Genomic DNA, 6,897 nt, shown 5'->3' with positions numbered 1-6,897 from the left:
CTGTTTTGATTAAACCTTAAAAGGCTTTCTTTAAAGAGAAGTTGGGTCTTTTATAACTATTGAAGTAATGAAATTAGTAAGGAAATATACTCATGAACCCTATGAGAAAAATGATGGGCATGCACTTCTGAGCTTAATACACATAAAATTATTTTGTGAGTGTGGGCTTCTGGCAAGTTATCTTTTGTGTCACTTATTGTTTTGGCTTTATGATAAATGTCTTGTTAACTGAGAAACCTAGGACTTCCAGAATCAGTTTGGAGTTGTACCTATTTTAGGCTGACCAGTAAAGGCGCTCATAAGGTATCTGTAATTTCTAAGTGCAAAATTGAGACTGCTCTCAGCCAGGATTAATAATGCTATATTACTGTAGGAAAGCTCAAATATTGCTTTCTCTGTCCCACATCTATTACATTGTAATGTTTTTACTTATCCACAACATAGTGTACACAGATGATCAAACTGTGCATGTAAATGTGGCACCAGAAATAGTTCAAACTGAATGAAATACATTCTTTTTCTGCTGTGGAATAAATAAGCAATTCATCATTGTTAGTAAGTTCTTTAAGGAATTAAGTCTGGAAGAAGCAATATAGTTTAAAAGTTTCAGCACATAAATAAGGTAACAATACTGGGAGGGAGAGGGGAAACTAGTCTTAGAAGACATTTTCTGTGGTAGATTGCTTCAGAGTTTTCTATCATTGTGCCATGTGTTTCTGCCACACTCTGGGTGGGTAGTGGGACTTTTTATTTTTTTTCTATGAATACCAGTGTAATTAAATGTTATTTTCACATATGTATTTGATCATATAGTGTGCGCCCTATATGGATGGGGCAATCAGGAATGATGAACAAGCCCTCTAATATAGGAAAATAAATTGTATAAGATTTAAACCATACCTCTTTTAACAGGTAACCTGAATAACAGTTACATGGCAACATTTGAATATGTTCTCACCTACTCAAATCATTCATAAGTTTTTTTGTTTTTTTGTTTTTTTTAATTTTTGCTCTGGAAATTCATGTTTTAGCTGATGTTTGCTTGGTTAAATAACTGAATAGCAATTAGAAAATGAGTGGTTTGAATAATTTTCTTATTCTAAATCTGCCACCCACCCCCCCCCAAGCTTCCAGATATTTAGATTTAGGCAAGTGGCTTGTGAACAATTTTAAGATATAAACCTTCTATAGTTTTAAGAACCAAATTTTGTTAGATTATAAACAAAACTAAAACCTTCAATGATCTGAGGTTCAGTAACAGGTGCAGAGAAATTGCTACAGAGGAATGGCTACATCTGCATTGGCATTCTGCAAGCAAAAATAAGCTGAATTTCTGAATAATTTTCTTGTACTTCATCAAAATAAGTTCACTTTTATCTAGTTTGTTTTGTATGAATTTTCCTTGGCCACTCACTGATTTAACATTCCAGAGGTAGTTGCCAAAATTTGCCAATATGTGACAAAAATGAACATAAACCCAGTTTTTCTTGCAACAGTTACTTCAGTAACTGTTCACTTGTAACTTTTCACAGTTATTACACTGCAGTAATAAGGTATGCATTCTTGGGAAGACAACCAGAATGTCACCTGTCTCTGCAAGCTCTCTGACTGCCAGAGAGGAGTTTCATGTTGTTGTTGTTTTGCTTGTTTTGTTGTTTTTTTATTTGGTTTTGTAATTGTGCCCCAGTCAATTTCCTCTGGATTACTTTATACATCATCACCTTGTGTATTATAAAAGAGAAAAATGCATCCGGGTACTTATCATCTGAGGAGTGTTTTGATCTATGCTCCTCACAAAGATGTGTTACTGTGGGTAAAACACCAAAGTTCCAAAGGAGTTGTTTTTTTTTCATAACAGTTTTCTGTGATAGGCTTATTTCAGGGAGCAGGTGAAAGGAAGGAAGGAGTAACTGGGTTGAGGGAGAAAAGGCATGGGAACATCTTAAACTGGCTTTGTTGACTGTAGCCAAGACGATGTATCATGTAACTACGCTTTCATACAGATGCTTGGATTCCTTTGTATTCCTTTGAAGGAGGAGCTGATCAAGTGCTTAAGAGGTTCTAAACTTTTTAGAGATGGAAATATAATTTTTTTGGATTGTGTTGTCCCACACAATTCTGGTCAGATCTCAACAGTACAAAGGAAATTCATTGTTGTTATAGTTTATCGTAATATTTTTACATATATATCCAAAGATAACTGCCCCAAAGCAATAACTTCTACATATAACCCAAAAGATAAGCATTTTGGAGAACAGCCTGCATGATAATTTTTTGTCTTTTTCTGCAAGAGTAGCTTGAAAACAAAAACATAAATGCATCACCCCTGGCCAAAATATTCTTGTTCAGGAAGAGTGATTTGTTTGGAATTAATTTTCTTGCTACAACTATGCTCTTGGACCCCAAGTGCATACCAGGTGCTTTCCTGGACTGGGACCTCTGTCGACACATATATACGGAGGAAAACAGGTAAGATTATAAAGAGGGTTTTAAATAACATATAGAAAAGAAGGGTGGGAAGAGGTGGGGGGGAAAGATTGCTTATGAAAGCTCATTGTATGGAAGATGCTTGCAAGCATTATGTATGTATTTTCTATTATTTATCTTGGGAAACACTTGGCAAGAGAGATTACTTGAGTCAAGTTAATTTCACCTGGTTTACTTTAAAATAAAACTGTTTTATTCACTTTATTCAAATGGCATAAAACCAATTAAAATGTGTATGCTGTTATTTGTAGAGAGCATGCCTTGTTAGTCTACTTTCTCTGAACCATTTCATGTGTTCTTTTTAACTCCTCATTTTTTTTAGTTGTCTTTTGAACACATGCTCACCTGCTTCAAGGGATCCAAAGCTACTAATAAAAACACCCCTAAATATGTAACAGATGCAGAAGTGAATATAAGTGGAAACAGTTGAATAAGGGAAGTGGACCCAGAGCTGTCATCAAGCTCTTCACAGTCACTAGATTTTTTTTTTTCACCTGCTCATGCAGCGCTTGCCCAGGACCTGCTGGCAGTGACTATGTATTTCATCTCTCACCATTTTTTTTTCCTCCACCTCACAGGCTTTTTTGAGAGTTTGTGGCTATATTAGAGTCACCTTTAAATCCTGCTAAATGTGCTAAACAATGTAGAGTGGTTGCCATTAAAAAGACAAGTTTATGTGCTGCCAATACTTTAACTAGGGCCTCCTTCTAAAGGTTGTTTTTTTTTTTTTTTTTTTTTAATTTAAGGCTCTCTGGAATCATTCTGGCTTGTTAGAAGCTGGTGTATAAGGGTGCATCTGAGCTCCATGAGGAGAGCATTGAAGGGCTAAGTAGGAGTTTAGTGGTTTATTTTCCTACATAAACCAAATATATTTGCTGAAGAAAGGGGAGAATGCCATTTGGTAAAAGTATTTTATGCAGTGTTTCAAATTTGAGGTACGATACACTGAAGCATACAAAACCTTTTGGACATATCATGATCCTATGTGTAAGCATAAACACCTTTTCTTTTCCTTTCATCTTCCTTTAAAAACGTTTCCTGCAAGCAATTGACTTTTGCTTATCTCTGACACATTATCTCTGCAAGAGTTGTATTTTCAGAGATTTTCTAGCTATATGAGGAAAATTCTGGGCAAGATGACTTTAAATAGGGTGCAGACAAGTTTTGATGTGGGTACAAAAACAAGGACTCTAGAAATCATAATTTCATGTATGATAAAATCCTTCCAGGAGTGTTCTCAGATCCCAGTTAACACACAAGTTAATGCATTTTACGGATACAGAAATAATAATAATAAAAAAGGTAGATGTTCTCAAAACAAGCTTTACAATTTAAAAAGTGATTGAAAATGATAAAATCAGTTACATTCTTTGTTGTGATCTCTATCTCCATTTGTTGGTTGTAATAACGTGATAGGCAGTAAACTGCTAGGAGAAGGGCCATCTCTATGGCACAGCAGCATGATTCTAAAATTATTTGATTTGTGCTTTCCAGTACAATGCTGAATACTGAAATAATTTACACAGGTATCTTTTTAGAAGCTTTTTCAAGGACATGATCTGGACTGTTCCAGTCAGTAATCTAGAGGACATGTCCGCTGTTCTCTAGCAGAGTACAGACAGAAAAACTATCTTGGTCTCCTTCCCTATTTTCTGTTTCCTTCCCCTACCCATGTGAAATGAAATACACCTCTTCGGTAAAAAGTCTTTTTTTTTTTTTTTTTTTTTTTTTTTTGCTACATTCAATTATAGTGTTTCTGCAACATTTTGTAGTTTGTGGTATAAATTGATCTGTCTGTACTCAATATGACTGTTTCATTTTCTTTCCAAAATTGATCTAAAGGGTCATCTGCTTTCTCTTCCATGAGACCTCTTGAAACTACACATCTTTTTTGTATAGAGACAGAGCAAGACAGTAGTGAAAGTCAGTTTGGTGGTGGCTCGTGAAACTGCTGTTCTTGCTGCACTGTGCACTTGCTTTTCTTGTGCCGAATACGTATCTTTAAATGTAAAGTTCAAACTAGGTCTGCTATAGAAACCTGTTTCTCTTTGTGCACAGACAATAACAGTATTGTATGTACAGGCAAATTGAAAGTAGAACTTTTACTCTACATTGTCTGCAGGCTCATCAATTCTATACAATTCCAAAGCTTTAAATTTACATAGAAATAACCATGCATTAAAACATACGTAACCAAATACTGACCTCAGCTACATCACTGTAAATCTAGACAGTAACCTATCCTCTGGATTTATGCTAGTGTTGTTAAAATAAAAGGAGTGATTTATTAGTGGTGAACGGGGTTTTTATGGTCATGTTAGTCTTGCACATATGTATAAGGTTGTTTAAGTACCAGTACTCACCAGTTTAACTTTTTCTTTTATTATGTGTAGTGATATCTGTGGCAGGTCATTGTGCAGTAAGTGAAGGGTATCTAAGAGTATATTAATTAAAAGTTATGTTACTTGATGAAATGGTTTGTTGGGTTTTCTTTAAAGTCTCAAGGCTCTTGTACAGTTCTTAATTCAACTGAGTTCTTTTTTGTTACCCTTTTGTTTGATACATATATCACTATTTCATGAGCATATCCTTGGCTTAAAGGAAGAGCATTAGCAAGACAGTGAGCATGTTTGTAATTTTTTTTCAGGGACTGAGATGTGCAGATGTTCACTGCAATCCATTTTCTGGCCACCTGCAGAAGTTATAACCCACTTTCATCAGAGAGAGGGAGAAAGGGGGAAGACTTTGTTTTCGGGGTGGTGATTAAAGCAGAATAAAAGCAGAATTAAAGCTGCTCTTTGACCTATTCTTGTCTCTCCATTCCCAGCTCTTGGTGGTGTTTCAAGTTGCACTAAAAAGAAGATGGATAAATAGATAAGTATGTATGCACTAAAAGAATAGTCACTTCATTTTTTTATGAACTTTAATCTTGGCTGGACAATTTAAATATGTCTTGAGCATAAAATACTGTCATCTTCCTATCTGTGTTTTAAACACCATCTAAACAAAATAATATTGTTACTTAAATGAAAATTACCAGAGAATATACTTGATTATTACATTAATGAATGCTTTGAGTAATATAAACATTCTGTAATGTGCAAAAAAATGACGGATTCATAAGAAAACTACCAGTAAAATTAGTTGGACTTTGAAGTCACCTAGACTACAGGAATGATTGTTCTTGTGAGACTTGATACTGTTCCACTTAAGTCAGTGCCAATGCTATCTTGTGCAGTAATTGCTGACTCTGAATAAACCATTCATTTTCTCTTTAAATTGTGATTATTTAAGCACTGCGGTGATTTACTGTTAGGAGTATCTAAAGGCTTAAGCTGTAATTATGGAACTGAGCACAACAAAATCATAAATTTTAGGAGGAAAGCTTTAAAAATAAATCCTTTAAAGAACATCCCTGATCTCTGCAGACTAAGAAAGTTTCAGTATCCAAGAGTATACCATTGGAGCAATTGTGTACTATTGTGCCACTTCATAAGCAGTGCTAAAAAAGTAGGAGTTTTCCTGAGATGCAAAGTGAAGACCCTAAAGGAGCCCAGAAATATTTAGCTTTCTTGATGTCTACAGCTTTTCAGAATAGATTCTGTTTTTACTGACCTGAAGGTGGTTATTCACATCTTAATACACATATTTACAACTTGTGAGTCCTGCAGAATCTGTGAGAAATTATACAAGTATGCTGTGAGGAAAAGGGGCACAAAATCTCCTGAAGGTGGATGTTTAAATGATACACAGAAATTGTAAATTAATATCAATTCTCTATTGAACAGAATGTAGAGCCACGGTCTTTACAGCCAAGCAAAGTTGACAGCTCCAAAATGTTCAAGTGATTTCTGATGTCTAGCTCTAAGGCAATAAAAATAGATCTTCAGATTTTTATGTATGAAGACTGGGGCTTTAGCATCATAATGGCCATCAGGAGGGTGCTGCATATTTGCAATCCTGCCCTTTTCAGTGCTGCACATACGTCTCTGCAGCTTTGAGACCATGGAGACTGCATAACCGAAGCCCTTGTTCACCCAGGCTCTGAGCAGCCTACCTCAGTGCTGAGTGCAAGCATGGCAGGCAGGGCTCGTCTTGCAGGGTGGCTTCACAATCTCCTGTCACTGCTCTTCTTAGCACAGCAAACGAATTCTATTCAGAGTTAAAGGAAAGCATTAAACATGTCCTGAATTAGTTTTCAAAGTAGGAGGAAGACAAACCCATCACAACAGGTGATGTTATCCTTGCTTGGATGTTCATCTTTGGAAGAAGGGCAATGCAGAAACCTAAATACAACTTTTTTTTTTTAATTATTTTTTTAAGAGTAGATTTCTTGCATGGCAAACCCACTCTGTTGTTGTCTCTGGCTGATTGAATGGTGAATAGAAAAAAAGAATAGCATGAGGGTAG

The 6,897-nt window shown here is 35.6% G+C and overlaps 1 long non-coding RNA gene across 1 annotated transcript; it reads right to left on the bottom strand.

Annotated features, from left to right (window-relative positions):
- Nucleotides 1-5,267: 5,267 nt before the first annotated feature.
- LOC121070103 lies at nt 5,268-6,606 on the bottom strand. Its single transcript, XR_005819893.1, has 3 exons — nt 6,545-6,606; nt 6,103-6,161; nt 5,268-5,338 (listed from the first exon to the last, which is right to left on the bottom strand). It is a non-coding gene; the product is annotated as an uncharacterized LOC121070103 (long non-coding RNA).
- Nucleotides 6,607-6,897: the final 291 nt, after the last annotated feature.

This window comes from Cygnus olor, chromosome 4 (assembly GCF_009769625.2).
Source record: "Cygnus olor isolate bCygOlo1 chromosome 4, bCygOlo1.pri.v2, whole genome shotgun sequence".
NCBI classification, from domain to species: domain Eukaryota; kingdom Metazoa; phylum Chordata; class Aves; order Anseriformes; family Anatidae; genus Cygnus; species Cygnus olor.
This window is presented reverse-complemented; position numbering and strand designations above follow the sequence as displayed.